Source organism: Eleutherodactylus coqui, chromosome 1 (genome assembly GCF_035609145.1).
Source record: "Eleutherodactylus coqui strain aEleCoq1 chromosome 1, aEleCoq1.hap1, whole genome shotgun sequence".
Classification (NCBI taxonomy): Eukaryota; Metazoa; Chordata; class Amphibia; order Anura; family Eleutherodactylidae; genus Eleutherodactylus; species Eleutherodactylus coqui.
In genome coordinates this window covers 334,233,780-334,254,040 of record NC_089837.1, presented here as the reverse complement: position 1 = coordinate 334,254,040, position 20,261 = coordinate 334,233,780, and the positions used below count along the sequence as shown (strand labels likewise).

The 20,261-nt window shown below is 47.1% G+C and overlaps 1 protein-coding gene across 1 annotated transcript in view; it reads right to left on the bottom strand.

Annotated features, from left to right (window-relative positions):
• RAI2 (retinoic acid induced 2) overlaps positions 1 to 20,261 on the bottom strand; it is a 72,190-nt gene that overhangs the window by 2,490 nt on the left and 49,439 nt on the right. The gene's annotated exons all lie outside the window — the stretch shown is intronic.

Sequence of the window (20,261 nt, the reverse complement as noted above, 5' to 3'; positions counted from 1 at the left end):
ATAATAATGTAGATGAGAACTGCTTTGTTGCAGGGTTGATGGAACAGTCTGAGGCAGAGGCGTAGTTAAAGGCTCAGGGGCCCAGATGAAAAAGTTCAGCATGGGGGCCCCCCTACAACTTTCCTCTACATCGTTGGGTCTCTGAAGAAGCCCATTGATGCAACATTAGCAGACGGGCATTACTAGAACCTTAAAATATCAGGCAGAAACTAAATGTAGGGGGCCCCAATAAAAGTTTTGTAATATGGCTTAACCATCCATGTGCCATTTATAATACTGGTGGTTTTTTATGTAATAGAGAGACCTTAAGGCTCGGTATCGAGTGCCACCTTTGTACCCCTTATAGCTAGAGGACCTGGTCTGAGGTAAACCTGCACCCAGACCCAGAAGGTCTTGTTCTGTATGTGATGAGCAGGACCTTTTAGCTGCTTATACCACACATAGAACAGAAATTACTACTGCTATAGCTCCAACAGCAAGTTTGCAGATTTTCCAATGCAGTCAAAATGTATAAGTTGTTAGGCCTCCTCGAGGGTGAGCAGGACTTTTATTTCACACAAAATGATGTCTTTTTATTGTTTTTACGTGAACTCTTCCTTTTAATAGAGCTTTCATCTTTTCACAACCCTTTTATTTATGCCCTGTGAAATCACATTGATGATACAGAAGGGGATGCCATACTTAAGACCACCCTCTTGTATGCTACCAAAAAGAGCAGCTCTCCCCCCTGAAAGAAGCAGTGCATCCATAAACATTGCACTAATGGATAACTGACTTCAACAGGCGCTGCAAACACCTCTTCAGAAAAACTAAGGCAACCTGCATTATTTTTCTGGTTGGTGATGACAGCTAATCTCGGGGATCACATAATCAGGACTCCCTCCTGTAATTAGCTCATCAAGTAGACAGCCCCTTTAAGGACACACATTACCTTGACGCTCGGCAATGATGAAAATATTGTCAAAAATTGTACAATATTATTTTATAAATCCTAGTGAAAGCAACTAATACCATTTCCCATTGACCTGTCTGACAGAAGCGTGTCCTGAATCAGTGTGCCCTTTACACTCATTGTAAAAAAAAAACCATGAAGCGTCTAGAAGGAGTTGTCGAAATGGAATGAAACCTTCCAGATGTTATTGTAATATTGATATTAGTAAGTGATTACAATATCAGAGCTGAAGGAGAATTTATTGCAGAAAACTCACCCCTTGAAAGGAGGCTCTAATATCCTGTTGTACCGCCTCTAGCTTGGATACAAGATGTGATACAGGCGGGCATGGAGACTCTAGTACCCTGTTGTACCGCCTCTAGCTTGGATACAAGATGTGATACAGGCGGGCATGGAGGCTCTAGTACCCTGTTGTACCGCCTTTAGCTTGGATACAAGATGTGATACGGGTGGGCATGGAGACTCTAGTACCCTGTTGTACCGCCTCTAGCTTGGATACAAGATGTGATACAGGCGGGCATGGAGGCTCTAGTACCCTGTTGTACCGCCTTTAGCTTGGATACAAGATGTGATACAGGTGGGCATGGAGACTCTAGTACCCTGTTGTACCACCTCTAGCTTGGATACAAGATGTGATACAGGTGGGCATGGAGGCTCTAGTACCCTGTTGGATCACCCCTAGCTTGCATACAAGATGTGATACGGGCGGGCATGGAGGCATACAGGTTCTGTATGGTATCCTGAGGCCTATCACTGCATATTGGCTTTAACTGACCCTCTACCTCACAGAAAAAGAGGCCAGATACAAGATATATACTGCAGGAAATACTTAATCGCAATTTGACCTCAAAGCATGGAATAAGCCAGATTGCTATATAGGCAGTCACCCCTCCCCCACCCTGGGTTGAGTTGAGTGGCTGCTCATCAGTCTGCAAATGAACGTTTTGCTCCTCTATATTGCAATGTGGCTTGCTGCATGCTACCAGGGTACATGGCGATTGAGCATTTCCTGTAGTACATATTTTGTATCCGGCCTCTTTTTCTGTTGTTATGGCTTTGAGCATTTCTCACCTCTGTGATTTTATGTAGTTAATTGTTAGAGTGCATAGATTCTGGCGTACGTGTGGTGGCCTGGCCGCCAGATTACGTGTTTTGGGCCTAAAATACTAACACCCGCATTTATCAGCGTGTGTTTTTTATGGATGCAGTTTGCTATAGATGCTGGAGGAGCCCAGTGTGGCACACTTATTAATGCAGGGCAATCCACTGCTTAGTCAGTGGCACACATATCTATGGCGGTCATCCTTGGTATCGGTTCATATGGTGCGGGCTGGGTCTGTTGGCACTCGCCTCTCCCCCACCCTGGGTTGAGTTGAGTGGCTGATCAATCAGCGGGCACCTGAACATTTTCACTCCTCTATATAGCTGTCTGGCTTACTGCATGTTATCAGGGTACATGGCGATTGAGCATTTCCTGCAGTACATATCTTGTACCTGGCCTCTTTTTCTGTGAGTTATGGCTTTGAGCATTTTTTCTTACCTCTGTGATTTTAACTGAGCCTCTAGATCATGCAAACTCGCAGGCTGTCAAAGGTGGAATCTCCGATGGTCCCATAGATGTTCTATTGGCAATAAATCTGCCAACCAGGAAGACCACAGAAGTGTGGCAGTGTTCTGGAAGCATTTCTGTGACACACTGTGTGTGGCTGACATTATCCTGAACATACCGCTGAGCTGTCATTGTCTCCCGTACCACTACTAGGGGTAACCAATTGTTGTATGCAATGCCCCCCCAGACCATCAAACCAGCAGTGGGGGCAGTGTGCCCCTCCACAGCAAAGGCAGGATTGAGGGGCTCAACCCTAGGTCTCGAGACAAAAACATACCCGCCCGTCAGGCCCAAACTAAACCTGAATTTGTTGTTAAAGACGACCCGTTTCGACTCCATAGCAGTCCAATTTAGTTGTTCACGACACCACTGTAAAGGCAGTACATGTCATGGGCACTGTAAGACCAAATGTCCTGCAGCCAAGCGCCTGGAAATGGTTCCAACAGACTAAGGGACCTGTAACAATGGTGTCACCTGTTTGGATGGTGGACAACAAAGCAGTTGGAGCTGCTTGTGCCTATCAGAAAATCATCTCTACCGGTGGCCCGTCGAGGGCGTTCTGAGCCCAGTTGCCTTGTGTGTTTGCCCTCATATATCAACTGGTTCTAAGATCTCCTAACAGTCTGGTCAGAGCGGCTCAGGTGGCGGACAGTTCATCGATACAACCATCCAGCTTCTTGTATTCCAATAAAGCACCTCCTCTCAAACTCTGTTAACTTGGCGAAATCTCTTCAATTGCATTGTAGAGGCGTCTAGTGGTAAACGAGCTCTACAGAAGATAAAAAAGAGGCCCACTACACACAAGGAGCCTCTGAGAACCTTTTTATAGGACAAGGGTGGAACCACTTTTAGGGCCTAGGATGGCAAGACTGTTTATCTAATCACACCACAACTCTAATCATTTGCATATCTGCCTGAGATGGAACTGCATGCTGAGTTTGGCAGCAAAATGACAACTGCTAGTGCTCGATTCCCCCCCCCCCCCCCCCCAAGTGTATACTTGCTATATAATATACATTTACTATCGCTATGACAACACCATACGAACAAGTACCGTAGGATGATAATAATACAATACTGGAAATAATATGTTCATTGTTTTTCTAACCCCCCAACCTTGCGAGCTGCAGATGCTGATGAGCTTCATTAATTTGGCTGTATGTGTTATTGTATTGAGGAGAAACGCTGGAGACAATGAAAATAAAGAAAGTGTGAGAAGCTTTACATATTGTAGTATGTTATTTAGGAATGTACTTTCCCTTATTCATTTCCTAGGTTGCCTCTGCTCCTTCCCCCATGGCAGACTATATGATTCTGTACACATTCATCACTTGAGATGCTTGTCTACACTTCCAGGTAAGGCTGTGTTGTCAAGAAGCTCTCCTAGCAGAACAATAACCCTTGCGGGATCTTAATCATCTGCCGCAGAGGAATGAAGGAGTTGGCATATTAAACTCGACACGCATCACAAATTAGCAGTGTAGTTACCACCGAGTCATGCGGAAGACCAATACTGACAGGCCCGTTCCTTGTAACAGAAACAAACCTTAACTTGTTAGTGACCTTTTCAGTGTCAGTTGTCTAAAACTGTGATGACCTTCAGTAAATGCTAATCCAGCTTCACCGCTAATCCACACATCACATCATTTCACAGCAAGTCCCAACTGCAGTCAGTGTCATTTATGTGCTTGTCTATCATTGGCTGGGCCCATACCAATCTGCAGCACCGGGCAGCCCAGTCTGCATTTATATACCTAGATCCAAGATATAATATATTGCCATGTTTCACCGGAGCCTCCAACTAACTGAGCATAGCGCAGCAACCGGTTCTTGATGATTCCAAGGAGTACATCATCAGGCTGTTGGCGCTATGCCACTCAATGTCACATTATGTGGGAATATACATGATGGCCCCTTTAATGGTGTTGAGAGGAGATGCTTGATTTCAACTGTTCACTTTTTTTATGTCCTTGCCATCTAGATTACATACTTTTTATTGACACTTTCAAGTGATATGGGTGATTTTTCTAAAGTCTAATTTTCGTTTTATTCACGAAGATTATAAATTTGTTTTGTTGTACAGCAAAAATACCAACTTGCCCTTAAGATGCCAACAGGACTGAGTGATCGGGGTAATCGAATAAAAACGTTCAAACTAAAAGAGCAGCGAAAGAAGGGAGGATTACAAAGACCCTATTCCGGAATCTAATGAGACCCCACTACATGTTTCATGCCTTTTGTGAACACTCCACAACATTCTGCCTGAATATCCTTAATGTGGAACTAAATGTAGCAACTAATGCATTAAATGTGATTATGTTCATGCACCACACAGGAAGCTTCAGACTCCTTGTAAACTTGGCCAGGAGCGACAAGTGGCTTTTTAACCCCTTAGGCCACTCTCACACAGGCGATAGTAAAAACGCTGCATTTGTAAAGCGTTCAGTGTGATGAAACCGATGACGTCACTGCTTTCATTTTCCCTCCCATTGGCAATGAACGCTGCGTTCAAAAAACATGGTAAAACGCTGTATGACAGTGTTGAAAGCACTTCCCATTCGTTTCAATGGGTGAAAGATTGTGTTTCAAAGCGCTGCATTCAAACTGTCATCTGAGAAGCCCCGTTTAAATCAATGGAGGCGTTTTACAGCGTTTAGGGTGAGAGTGGCCTTAGTGACGGAGCCTGTTTGCGCCTTAATGACAAACTAATTTTTCAGTTTTTTTTCATTGTCACAATTCAGAAGCCATAACTTTTTAATTTTTCCATCAACAGCCATATGAGGGTGTTTTTTGTGGGGCAAGTTGTATTTTGTTATTATAATTTTTTTTAAGGGATTGGAGGAAAAAAAAATTCTGCTATTTTCTTTTTTGGATTTCATTTTTACAGTGTGCAAAATAAATAATGTGATGCGTTATTATCTGGCTCAGCACGATTCAGGCGATACCAGGTTTATACAGTTGTATTTTGTGCAATTTAATTTTTTTACACAGAACATACTTCTTTTTTAAAAGGGGTTCTGACCCGAAAAAAAAAAATTTCCCTTCGTCATCATGACAGCATACACCTGGAGGTTGCTCACCTGCTGACCTGATGGGACAGGAAAAGGCAGAGCATAAAAGAAACCTCCCCTCCACCAAACACCAGTGTTTTTCCTGTCCCTTCAGGACAGCAACGGCAGAGCTCCAGCGACGCTGTCCCATGCCGGAGGAGGACTTACCGGCGAAGCGACGGCGTTTTTCTTCGGGCAGCCCCGGCAACCCCAGTGGGAAGGACCCCATCTGGGCGCTTTCCGGGGACTGCGTGGGCCGGGGTCCAAGTACGGGCTGCCGGCACCACTGCGGCCGTCATTTCGGCGGCGGCCGCCATCTCTGGGTCCAGGGCCGAGCAGCAGCGTTCCTCAAGGGGCGTGGCCTCAGCGGAGCTCCGGGAGTGACGGCAGACGCTCCGCAAGGGGGCGTGGCCTAGCGTGAAAGTGGGCGTGGCTTAGCGCCGGATTCAAATTTCTAAAGCGCCTCTACACCAGGGAAGCAGCTGGTGTGTCTTCACGCCGGGAATCGATCCTAAGTACAGGAGTTGATCCCACAAGCGCAGGAGGTCGGCCAGAGAGGACCCAGAGAATCTCCAAACTGTAAGTGGTCCAGTGGGCCAACCTACAGACACCTGCACTACATACACTTCCTTACTAACAGAGTTCCCCCTTGTCATTTCGGGACAGGGATACTCAAAAACCTAGGGGAGGAGGAGTAAAAAGTGTCCAGTGTGCTTGGCAAACTCGACGACTCCTATACCAAAACATTATGTGCCGTTTGTTCTGCAAAAGTTCTGCAGGAGGAAAAATCTTCCCTCATGTCCGAAATTCGGTCGGTCGTCCGGGAAAAAGTTCAGTCCTCCCTCTCGGACCGCCAACCTAGGCCCTCAGGGGTTACACGAAGGTCTGCTCCGGCTGTGTCAGAGTCCGACTCTGACATGGCGGAAGATTTGGAGTATGATAATCTTGGGGAAGTGTTGCAGGAGGAGAAAAAGTACCTTTTTTCCACCGCTGACATGGATCAACGTTTAAAAGCTGTACGTAGAACCATGCAGGTGGAGGAAGATGTGCAGCAACCCCGCACGCGATATGTTTACGGGATTGCTTCCACAACGGAAATCTTCGTTTCCTGTAAATGCCACGCTCAAACAACTAATCCTGAACGAGTGGGATTGGGAGACTCCGCTAATCCCTAGGGAGTTCAAGGAGCGCCTTTTTATTTGCGGGAGACGAGGTGGCGTTTCTGGATGAAATGCCGAAAGTAGATGCGGCTATCGCTATGGTGTCCAGGAAGTCTGCATTACCATTTGAAGATATGTCCCACTTAAGGGACTTCTTGGATAATAAAGTGGACGTGACCATGCGCAAGGCCTGGTCAACGTCCAGCCTTATTATAAAATCCAATATCGCGGCCACTTCTGTGGCTCGCTCCATGGCGGTCTGGCTGGATCAGCTTGTGTCCCTAATCGACCAAAAAGTCTCCAGGCCGCCAGAAGGGCAGTCTGGGTAAAGGAGTGGTCGGGGGACTTAACATCCAAAACAAGCTGTGTGCCCTACCCTTTCGGGGTGCACGCATTTTTGGACCGGACCTGGATCGCCTGCTGGAAAAAGCAGCTGACAAGAACCAGGGACTGCCAGCCATCAGACCGCCCAAAAGACCCTTCACTCCACGTCCCTCGTCTACATACGCTGGGAAAGGGAAGACCGGAAGATGGTCTTATCCGAAGGGTGGAAGGGGGTAAAGACTCTTATTATCATCCCTCAGCCCGCATCTTCGTGCCCGGTGGGCGGTAGACTGGCTCGTTTTTCCACTGGTTGGCGTAACATAACGACTAACGAGTGGGTGCTACACCTGGTGGCGGAGGGGTACAAGATCGAACTGGAATCTCGCCCCCCTGACAGATTTATTGTAACCCTAATCCAGTCTCCAGCCCTAGAGCAGGCTCTGTTGAGAGGTGTACAGAACCTGCTGGATCTCGGCGCGGTTATCCCCGTCCCCAAAAAGGAACAGGGGAAGGGATTTTATTCCCCCCTTTTTCTGGTTCCCAAACCAGACGGCTCCCACCGCACAATAATTAACCTCAAAGAACTGAATAAATTCATTGAGTATAGAAAATTTAAAATGGAGACTATCAGAACTGCAACTCCCCTAATTGCCAGGGATAATGTAATGGCTACAATTGACCTAAAGGATGCTTACTTTCACATCCCTATTTACACCAACGCGCAAAAGTTCCTGAGGTTTGCGCTGAGAATGGAAGGGGAAATCTGTCACTTTCAGTTTATTTGCCTCCTATTTGGAATTTCCTCCGCTCCGCAAATTTTTTCCAAGGTGGTGATAGAAATGGTTGCCTTTTGGCGCAATCGTGGGATTATTATCGTCCCCTACTTGGACGACTTCCTGTTGGTGGCAGATTCCCCGACTATTCTGAGGTCACACTTGGGTTCCACACTTCAACTGTTTAAGGACCTGGGTTGGATTATTAATGATCTAAAATCCAACTTGGAACCAGAAACCAGGAAAAAATTCCTGGGAGTCATTCTGGATTCCAGTCTCCAAAATTCGTCCCTTCCTCCTCTAAGGAAACAGCATATTTTAGAGGAATGCTCCACTCTCTATAAAAAATCTAGAGTAAGAGACGCAATGCGGATCCTGGGGCTAAGGACTTCGTGTATTGGCGTGGTTCCCTGGGCTCAGTTCCATAGTCGCGGTCTCCAGTCACTAATCCTTCAGAATTGGGACAAGTTACAGTCCTCACTCGACCAGACAATCTCTATTTCTGCTAAAGCCAGATCTTCACTCCGCTGGTGGTTGTCATCAGACAACCTGTCACGGGCATCTGAATGGTTCCTGGACCCTGCAATAATAATCCCAACGGATGCCAGCGCCAAAGGGTGGGGGGCCCACTTTGAAGGCGGTTATATACAGGGTACTTGGGACGCTCATGAGAGATCTGATTCGTCTAATTTTAGAGAGCTTAATGCGGTGTGGAAATCCCTACGTAGCCTGCAATCGCTTTTAGTTGATGAAGCATGTGAGGATCTTTTCAGATAATATGACGACAGTGTCACTTATTTGCCACCAGGGTACCAGCAGGAATCCTCTACTGCAGCAGTTGGCGGGAAGGATCCTTCAGTGGGCGGAACTCACAACCAAGTCACTGTCGGCCTTTCACATAAAAGGAGCAGAGAATTCAGTCGGGGACTTTCTAAGCAGGAAGAAAGTGGACCCAGGAGAGTGGGAACTCCATCCCGAGGTGTTCAGCCTGCTCGTGACGAAATGGGGGGTACCAGAAATAGACCTATTTGCGTCAAGCGCAAATACCAAGTGCCGGTTTCTCTTTTCCCGAGGCGCGGAGAAACAGGCCTTGGGCACGGACGCTCTCTCTCACCCCTGGGTTTGGGACTTGGCGTACGCTTTTCCACCTTTACCATTAATTCCGCTCCTACTAAGGAAATTACTGCGGTCAAGCATGTCAGTAATTCTGGTAGCACCTTATTGGCCCAAAAGACCTTGGTTTCCCCTCCTGAGATCTCTGTCAGTAGGAGAGCCTTTCCACCTTCCACCAAGACCCGACCTATTGCTGCAGGGCCCTCTTCTTTACCCGGAGGTTCACAAGTTCAGGCTTACGGCCTGGATCTTGAATGGGTAAAATTCTTGGGGAAGGGTCTTTCTCCTAACGTAATTTCCACTACTAGTGAAAGCCTTAAACCCTCGACAAAAAAGATCTATTCCAAAGTCTGGGAAAAATTCTCAGAGTGGATAGGCCAGGTCATCCAGCAGTTAGATCAGCCAGACATCCGTAAAATCCTAGATTTTCCAAAGTCCAAGTTGCGGCTTTGGGGGCATTTTTTGATCTCGCGCTTGCGGAGCACAGGTGGATTAGGAGATTTCTTAGAGGGGCAAGTAGATTGCATCCATTTACAAGGCTTACGGCACCCCCCTGGGATCTGACCATAGTCCTTCAGGCCTTCTGCGATCCCCCTTTTGAACCTATTAGGGATCTATCCATCGCCTTGCTGACGTATAAGGTAGCCCTCCTTGTGGCAGTCACGTCGGCTAGACGCGTGGGTGAAATCCAGGCCCTCTCACGAAGGGCCCCATATATGACTATTCACCCAGACAAAATAGTATTTTCTTTAGACCCGTCCTTTCAGCCTAAAGTCTTGTCAGATTTCCACAGAGACCAGCCAATAGTCATTCCAGCCTTCTGCCAAGATTTTAAAACGAAAAGGAGCAGAAGCCCCATAATCTAGATGTCAAAAGAGCTGTACTAGCGTACCTTGAGGCAACGGAAAGTTTCAGAAAGACCGGTAAACTTTTCTTTCAATTTCAGGGGCAGGCCAAAGGAAGGGCCGCTCCTAAAGATGCGATCGCCCGGTGGCTCAGGAGAGCCATCCAGGAGGCTTACAAGGCCAAGGGCATCCCTCCTCCAGAAGGATTGAAGGCCCACTCGACGAGAGCGGTGGCATCTTCTTGGGCAGAAAGAGCGCACGCGTCAATCGAGCAGATTTGTAACGCAGCCACGTGGACTTCTGGCCATACTTTTATTAAACATTACAGGCTGGACTTTAAATGTAGTCAGGACGCAACCTTCGGTAGGAAGGTGCTCCAAGCGGTAATCCCTCCCTAAAAAAGCCCATGCCAGTTATTTGGTATTCCTCCAGGTGTATGCTGTCATGATGACGAAGGGAAAACGGGAATTTTTCTTACCGATAATTCCCTTTCTTGAAGGCATCATGACAGCATACGGGCTTTTTCCCCCCCTACCGACACGGTTACCATTGTTTGTCCAACACATGAGGTAATGTGTATGCTTATGTTTCTTTGTCTGAGGTGTGTGATGTCAACAAAAACACACCTTCTGCTTAAGTATTCTGTCACTGTGGTTATTTGGAACACACTGGTGTTTGGTGGAGGGGAGGTTTCTTTTATGCTCTGCCTTTTCCTGTCCCATCAGGTCAGCAGGTGAGCAACCTCCAGGTGTATGCTGTCATGATGCCTTCAAGAAAGGGAATTATCGGTAAGAAAAATTCCCGTTTTTTTACTCTCCTTGCCTGGCCAGGACCGATCGCCAGGCATGTCCCCTCCGTTGGGCATCTTCTTCGGTGGCTTCTAGAAGCAGAGCAGGAGCGGTCAAAATGACCGCTTCCTGCTCTGCTCCGTCCGTCAGCCACTTCCGAGGTGAACGGACGGGCCGCCCACAGCAAGCACGTCACAAGCAGTGCTTGCCGTGGGCCGCCTGTCCGTCTTGGCTGAAGTCGGAGTTCTGTTCATGCGCAGTGGAGACGTGGCCCATCCTGGCTGCTGTCATAGGGCACCTCTCCACTGCACATGCGCGGATTCCCGGGGGGGGGGGGGGGGGGGGAGAGGAGCCTGCTGGGAGATGACCCTGCTGCAGAACAACATTAGGAACAAAGGTAAGTGTAAGATTTTTATGCTTTAGCAGCCATTGACCGTGGGTTCCCTGTGTCCATTAGGCAGACCAGGGAACAATGGCTGCTAAAGCATAAAAATCTGATTTGTGTCAGAACCCCTTTAAAAGGTTGGCTTTTGTGTTGACTCATCCCAATAGCCAGAGCATTTGTTATTTTTCCATCAACAGAGCTCTATGAGGTCTTGTATTTTGCGGGCTGAGCTCTAGTCGTCTTTTATCTGATTTTTGGGAACATATAACATTATTATTAGAGATGAGCGAGCACCCAAATGCTCGGGTCCGCGTTATTCAAGTCAAGCTTTTCGTAAAATTCGACAGCTCTACTCGAGTAACGAACCCCATTGGCTACAATGGGAGACTCGAGCATTTTTATTTTTTATTTGGTTCTCTCGCTCTCTGTCTGTCTGTCTCTCTCCGGTGGGGAGGGGCCAAAAACTGGGGCGGGGTCGAACACGATTTGATGCTCGTTCGAGTAACGAGCACCATCAAATACGCTAATACTCGAATGAGCATCAAGCTCGGCAGAGTATGTTCGCTCAACTCTAATTATTATTCCTTTTTGGTCCATTTTTTTCTAGAGGCAAGATTAAGGCCGGGCTCACACGAGTGTGTGGTAAAACGCTGCATGTATAGTACAGCGTTTTACCGCCGTGTGAGCTGGCCTATCACTGCGTATGGCAGCAGTTTTGATTGCGCATGACAGTGTTCCTTGTTTTGTTTTTATAATTTTCCGCTCTGTCGCTTAGCAACGTTATAATTCGCCCACAGAGAACAATATGGCTCTATTGCGCATAATACATAGTAAAATAGAACATGCCGCGTTCTTTTTACGTACATATTATGCACATTGAATATACGCAAGTGTGAGTGGATCAATAAAAATCAATGTACTTTCATTGACTCCATTCACTGCGTATTAAGAGCGCATAATACCCTATTAAATTACGCTCACGTGCGCCTGCACTAAGACACAGAAATAGTGTCCGGTCTGGAACACGAAGCAGCTATGCAGCACGCCTCCTCATAAGCATGAATGCTCTTCTAGCAGAAGAAAGACATACTGGTTTAAGTCTAACATGTCCTCTCTGCCAGTTCCGGAATCACACTGCCCCCTGGGCCCTCTCTGCCAGTTCCTGGATCATACTGCCCCCTGGGCACTCTCTGCCAGTTCCTGGATCACACTGCCCCATGGGCCCCCTCTGCCAGTTCCTGGATCATACTGCCCCCTGGGCCCTCTCTGCCAGTTCCTGGATCACACTGGCCCCTGGGCCCTCCCTGCTAGTTCCTGGATCACACTGCCCCAAAGGCCCTCTCTGCCAGTTCCTGGATCATATTGCCCCCTAGGCCCTCTCTGCCAGTTCCTGGATCACACAGCCCCCTGGGCCCTCTCTGCCCGTTCCTGGATCATACTGCCCCCTGGGCCCTCTGCCCGTTCCTGGATCATACTGCCCCCTGGGCCCTCTCTGCCCGTTCCTGGATCATACTGCCCCCTGGGCCCTCTCTGCCCGTTCCTGGATCATACTGCCCCCTGGGCCCTCTCTGCCAGTTCCTGGACCACACTGCCCCCTGGGCCCTCTCTGCCAGTTCCTGGACCACACTGCCCCCTGGGCCCTCTCTGCCAGTTCCTGGACCACACTGCCCCCTGGGCCCTCTCTGCCAGTTCCTGGATCACACTGCCCCAAAGGCCCTCTCTGCCAGTTCCTGGATCATACTGCCCCCTGGGCCCTCTCTGCCAGTTCCTGGATCACACTGCCCCCTGGACCCTCTCTGCCAGTTCCTGGGTCACACTGGGCCCTCTCTGCCAGTTCCTGGGTCACACTGGGCCCTCTCTGCCAGTTCCTGGATCATACTGCCCCCTGGGCCCTCTCTGCCAGTTCCTGGATCACACTGCCCCCTGGACCCTCTCTGCCAGTTCCTGGGTCACACTGGGCCCTCTCTGCCAGTTCCTGGGTCACACTGGGCCCTCTCTGCCAGTTCCTGGATCATACTGCCCCCTGGGCCCTCTCTGCCAGTTCCTGGGTCACACTGGGCCCTCTCTGCCAGTTCCTGGGTCACACTGGGCCCTCTCTGCCAGTTCCTGGATCATACTGCCCCCTGGCTTCCCTATTTTCTATCTCATGAAATCTCAACACTCATGGGTAACTTTAACATCTTCCCTTACAATCCAATCTCCCAGTTTGCCTCTCGGTTTCTAACACCAACCACCTCCCTAGACTTTTCACAACTTACTGCTTCTCCCACACAGTTTGTCTACTTTTGGCTTTGTTCTATCTCTGACCTTGTACGTTCCTCTCTCCTGTTCTCTGTCCACAACTTCCTTTACTATCAAGTATTCTTGTCTCTCTCAGGACACACAGAAATCTACAGGCTGTTAATACTCAGCAATTCATAGACTTCTTACAATTTATTGATCCCAATCTTTTCCTTCTTCTGTCCTTAGCTAGCTGACAAACATAACGAAACTCTCAAGTGCCCCCGACCAAGTAGTTTCCCTACACTCTGACCCCCCTGCCGCAGGCTAAGACCATGTTGGCAATCTCCTCCCTTACTAAACATGTTTCCTTCAGCAGTGTTCTAGGTGTGCTGAATACCTGTGGATAAAATCACAGACAATAGCAGATTTCCTCCATTACTCCATTTCATGCTCAGAACTTAATACTGTGTTCTTCACCATGGCAAACAAGCCTCACTACCCAATAATCCCAAGGGAGTGACACTTCACTCCCTCCTCAGCCGTAAAGCGCAGTCGCCTATGACAGTTTGAAGGGCTGAAGACCTGGTCACTTATTTCAAAGAAAAAATTGACTATCAATAGGTAGGAAATAATCCCCCAATCCTCAAGTAGCTTTGAGCCCCTTCTCACCTGCACCTCCTCTAATTCACTCTCAGCATTTGGACCAATAACAGAAGCCATCTCCAGGTTCCTCTCTTGCTCTGGCCCCACTACTTGCATTAGTGACCCTATTCTCTTACACCTCCCCCACTCTCTCTCCTCAGATGTCATCGGTCACCTCACAACAATATTCAACCCATCCTCTAGTAGATTTCCCGCCTCTCTTAACCCCTTAAGGACCAGACACCTTTTAGAGATTCTACCTATGTGGTGGTTCAACTGCCCTATTCTTTTTGCTTTCAGCTACCAAAATTATTTTTGCTGCATTTTATTGGGGGTAAAAGGCTTAAGAAAAATTATTTATTTAACATTTATAGTTTGTTTGTTTTTTAAATTAGTATATTTACGCTAAAATAAAGAATGGGACGGGGAACGGGTTCCTCATTTTGTTTCTGATGTTTTGATATACATATGGTTTACAGGGCACATACGGCGACTGTCTTGGTTGGCATCGGCTTTGGGTTATTTTCTTTCTTATGTATATATTTTTATTTGATTCTGTAATTTTGTTTTACTACCCTGTTTCCCTGAAAATAAGACCTACCCAGATTTTTTAAGAATTTTGGGAGATGCCTGAAATATAAGCCCTATCCCGAAAATAACCCCTGCTGCATTACATGAAAAAGGAATACTTACCTAGCAGGCTTTGTCCAGGTCCTCCTGGTTACGGGAGTCAGAAATCCCATCTCCAAGAAGCGATGGCTCCGATTAGTTCAAGGAGTGCTGCAATTATTGGCTGAGCATCGATTGAAGAACCAATCACAGTCATCATGTATTGGAGGCAGGATTTAAGAATTGGCCAATCAATGTCGCGGCTCAGTACTCCAGAGTTCCGGACCGCAGTAGGAGAGACCTAGACCAAGCCTGCTAGGTGAGTATAATAAGACATCCCCGAAAATAAGACCTAGTGTCTCTTTTGGAGCTAAAATTTATATGACAGGGTCTTATTTTCAGGGAAACATGGTATCTATGTCCCCCATGACGTATTGTTGTATCTTGGCGCCACCAGAAGTACAGGTGGAGCCAAGATACAAGGAGTTTGACAGGGGGTTGACGCCCCCTGTTACTGATTGGCTGTCCCTTTTTGTGCCCTGTTTTCGCCCTCACAGGTCCTGTACGCACCGCCGGAGTATATGATGCCGGTGCTGCTGTGCCTCTCCCTGGCTGCAGTCTCTCATCTCCTGCTGTGATGATCCCCGCCGGATTCATGCCGCACCTGCTGTGCCTGTAGCCGACGGCAGTGTCTCAGCTCCGCGCACCCCGCAGCTGTGATTGCTGGCGGGCCTGATTAGGCTCTCCCCGCCACCAGTCTCCCAGCATGCCGCTTCCTGCGGCGGCTCCTCCTGTTGGCGTCCTGACCTCAGCGTTGTTACCAGTCCTGCTGCTGTGCACGTCGCCTGTCACAGTGAGTAAGGTAGGAGAGCAGCAGCCGACAACTGAGGAGTGAAGTGTCAGCGCAGCTATGCGGGACAACCTGGTAAGTCCATTCAGCAGAGGAGCGGCGGAGATTGCCTCTTTCAGGCCGTTCCGCCGGTCACTGCTCCCTCGCACAGCAGCACTGCGGAGTGCAGACCGAACAGTCTCATGTTCCTCCGTGCCCTCGTCCGCTGCCCAGCACCACTTTTAGGGCGAGCACCCACTGGCGTTTGCGTTTTCCGCGGGGAAAAAACGCAGCGTTTTCGCCGCGTTTCCCGCGTTTTTTTCGCGGCGTTTTCGCGGCTTTTCCATTAATTTCCATGGAGAAAAATAAGGACACATATGCAACTGACAGTTCCTATGTTAAAAACGCAACGCAAAAAAAACGCCAGTGGACAGGAACACATGTTATCTCTATGCCTGTGCAGGAAAAACGCAAAACGCAGGTAAAAAAACGCCAGTGGGTGCTCGCCCTTAAGTCGCGGTGGCTACAGGACCTGTGAGGGCGAGGACTTGAAATGCAGGACAGCCACTCAGTAACAGGGGGCGTCAACCCCCTGTCAAACTCCTTGTATCTTGGCTCCACCTGTAATTCTGGTGGCATCAAGATACACTAATACCCATAACGGCCACTGTACAATAGTCGCTGGCAAAGCTGATCAGGGAATGATAGGATCCTGCAGCTCTGCCGTGCCAGAGAATCTCGGCGGTCATGTGACCACCAGCTCGCATAGTGGAAGAAACACTTCCACTTTCACTTCCTAGTGCATAGTGCTCATTGAACGCTGCATACTAGAGAAAGGAGAAGGCAGAAGGGGTTAAAACTACTGACAACCCGTCCCGCTTCTGATTGATTGCAAAAGAGGGGCTTTAATCCTGCACCGTATATTTACTATCGGCTGGGATTAAAGTCCAGGACCAAGCGTCGTAAATTCACAGTGCTTGGTTCTTAATGGGTTAAACATTAATTCATATCCCCATTACTAAAAAATAAAATATCTTAATCCACCCTGCACTACCTACCAACACGTCTCTAGTTTCTCTTCCATCTCCAAACTCATGGAACGCTTAGGCTAGGTTCACACAGGGCGGATTTGCAGTGAAATTTTGCTACGGCAAATCCGCCTGCAGCCGCTAATCGCAGGTTTATCCAGCTACGTGTACGAGATTTGTCAAAAATCTCGTCCACATGGGGCGGACAATCTGTCGCGGCAAAGCCGGCATTAGCTGGCGCTGTGGCGTGGATTCCCGGGACGCAGCATGTCAATTTCTTTTTTTTTTTTCTGTTGCGGCCTCGCTTCTATCTATGGAAGAGCCGGCCACAACGGAAAAGCATGCGGCGAAGATGCTCCAAAAACCGTGGCTAAGAAATCGGTTTTTCGCTGCAGCAAAATTGCAAGATTTCCGTGGTGAAGCCGTCCCATAGGAACCTATCATAAGTCTATTCTCGCCTATAACCTATCTCTCTGATAAAGCTTTTCTGGCCCCCAACAATCTGGTTATCATGCTCTATATTTCTACTGAACACGCCCTTACTAAAGTGTCAGATGATACCCTGATGGCTGAGGCTGCTGTCGCACCTGCGCTTGTTACTGCAGAGTTTTGAACGCCGTGGCAATCACAATATATGGCTCCCATTGATTTCCATGGGGCCTTGCAGACCTGGTCAAACGCGGCATTTTCTAACACCATGATTTTCAAGCGCTGTCTGCTCTATTTTGCTGCGTTTTCGCGCTTTTTAACACACTTTGTCAAAAAAACACTGTCGGACGCACTAATCAAAATCGCGGCATTTTGCTGACACTGTGTGTGATAGTGGCCTTAATCTAATGACTACACTCTACTGATCCTTCTGGATCTCTCTGCAACATTTGATACTGGAGGCCACTCTTCTTCAATATATACTATAGTCTACTGGCCTACAGGACACTGCTCTCTCTGGATTTTCTTCTTACCGCTCTGAGGCTGGGTTCACACAGGGCGGATTTGCCATGGAATTTCCCTGCCGCTAATCCAAGGGTTAGCCAGCCATGTGGACACGATTTGTCAAAAATCTCATCCACACGGGGCGGACAATCCGTCGCGGCAAAGCCAGTATTAGCCGGCACTGTGGCACGGATTCCTGGGATGCAGCATGTCAATTTTGTTTTTTCCGTTGCGGCCTCGCTCCTCTCTATGGGAGAGCCGGCCGCAACGGAAAAGCATGCTGCGGGTTTTGGAGCTGCACTTATCCCATGTTTTTTTCGCTGCGGCAAAACCGTGAGATTTCCACTGGGAAAGTGTCCCGTGGGAACCCAGGCTGACAGCTCGTTCGGTGTATCATTTACCAACTCTGCTACTTCTCTTCATCTTAATGTTGAGCTTTGTCAGGCTTTGGTTCTAGGTCCTCTTTTCCAACTACACAACCCCTATTAGTACTGAAAGCCAAATCAGTTTGTCTATCTGTAGTCTGATGACACCCAATTATACACTCCTTACCATGACATCACAGTCTCACTATTACAAAACGCAAGCAATAATTTCTTTCCCGGCGTGTGAATTGAACACGCGGGAAGAAATCCAGCACGCTCCATTTTCCTGCGGATCCAGCAGGGATGGCCTCCATTAGAGTCAATGGAAGACGTCCGATCTGCGGCACATTGTGGACATGCCGCGGGTCTGCGGGGAAGCAGGAGAATGAAGAAAAAAATGGCACTGCGCGTGCTGTGTAGGCCAGTGCCCAGACACATCCACCGTGCTGCAGAAGGAAGATCCGGCCGTGACAGAGGAGACCCGAGCTGGATTCGGAGAGGTAAGGAACTGTATTTTCTCGTCCAGGCACAGCTGGATTCCGATGCAAGATTCAGCAGTGGAATCTGTGCATGCAAGTGGACATGAGGCCTAACACTGCAAAGCAGCAGTGCAAACAACCGAGCCACCACACTTATTCTTACTTCTCCAGAGGAGAGGAAGATGGAAAAGAATAATAAACATAAAAAGAACATACAAACTCTATACAGATATTGTCCATAATCAGCCATGAACCTTAACCCCTTAGTGACCAAGCCTGTTTGCGCCTTAATGACCAGGCCAAATTTTGCAAATCTGACGTGTCACTTTAACATGGAAAAACACCAGAAAGGTTTTGCATATCCAAGCGATTCTGACATTGTTTTTTCGCCACATGTTGTGCTTCATTTAGGCGGAAAAAATACACCGATAGAAATTGTGTTTATTTATTAAAAGCGCCAAAATTGGGAAAATTTTGAAAAAATCGTCATTTTTTCACATTTCCAACTGCAATATCTTAAATATGTGCAAACATAATATAGAAATTTTTGCTAAGATTTATATTTCCACCCGTTTACTTTATTTTGGGCGCACATTGGAAAAACTTTCGTTTTTTTTAAACTATTTAGGAGACGTACAAATTTAACATTACTTTTTAGCATTTTGAGGAACACTTTGTTTTCCTATACCAAGCCGAGATTGGAAAGGCTCATGAGTGTCAGAATAATAGATACCCCCCCAAATAACCTCATTTTAAAAACTACACCCCTTAATGTATTCACTGAGGGGTGTCATGAGTATTTTGACCCCACAGTTTTTTTTCAGGAATTAATTCAATTTAGAGGAGAAAAAGTAAAATTCCATATTTTTGCAAATCTGTCATTTTAAAGACATATTTTTTTCCTATAGTTTACATGAAAATCAGGATTTACACCCCAAAATGGATACCCCTATTTCTCCCGTGTTCAGAAATATACCCATTGTGGCCATATTGTTATATCTGAGTCCACAACGGGGCCCAAAATGAAAGGAGTAGTCAGTGTCTTTCAAAACAGAAATTTTGCTTGAAGTCCTTTTAGGCCCCATAGCACACATGTAGAGTTCTTGAGCGCCCAAAACCATAGAAAACCCCCACAAATGACCCCATTTTGAAAACTAGACCCCTTAAGGAATTTATCTAGGGGTGTACTGCATATTTTGACCCCACAGTTTTTGAATGAATTCAAACCAAGCAAAAGGAAAAAATTGTGATTTTCGTTTTTTCGGCAATTCTGTCATTTTAAAAACAGCTTTTTTTGTACAGCACACATATGAAGGAAGACTTGCACCCAAAAATGGATACCCCTGTTTGTCCCGTGTTCAGAACCATACCCATTGTGGCCCTAATCTTATGTCTGGATACACAACGGAGCCCAAAATTAAAGGAGCGACCGGTGGCTTTCGGAACACAAATTTTGCTTGAAGTCCTTTTAGGCCCCATTGCCCACTTGTAGAGTTCTTGAGCGCCCAAAACCATAGAGAACCCCCACAAATGACCCCATTTTGAAAACTAGACTCCTTAACGAATTTATCTAGGGGTGTACTGCGCATTTTGACCCCACAGTTTTTGAATAAATTCAAGCAAAGCAAAAGGAAAAAATTTGGATTTTTGTTTTTTGGCAATTCTGTCATTATAAAAACAGCTTTTTTTGTACAGCACACATATGAAGGAAGACTTACACCCCAAAATGGATACCCCTGTTTGTGCTGTTTTCAGAAATATACTCATTGTGGCCCTAATCTTATGTCCGCATGCACAACGGGGCCCAAAATAAAAGGAGTAATCGGTGGCTTTCAGAACATAGATTTTGCTTGAAGTCCTTTTAGGCCCCATTGCCCACTTGTAGAGTTCTTGAGCGCCCAAAACCATATAGAACCCCCACAAATGACCCCATTTTGAAAACTAGACCCCTTAACGAATTTATCTAGGGATGTACTGCATATTTTGACCCCACAGTTTTTGAATAAATTTAAGCAAAGCAAAAGGAAAAAAATAGGATTTTCATTTTTTGGGCTATTGTGTCAATTTAAAAACAGTTTTTTTTGTACAGCAAACATATAAATGAAGGCTTTCACCCCAAAATGGATACCCCTGTTTGTCCCGTGTTCAGAAACA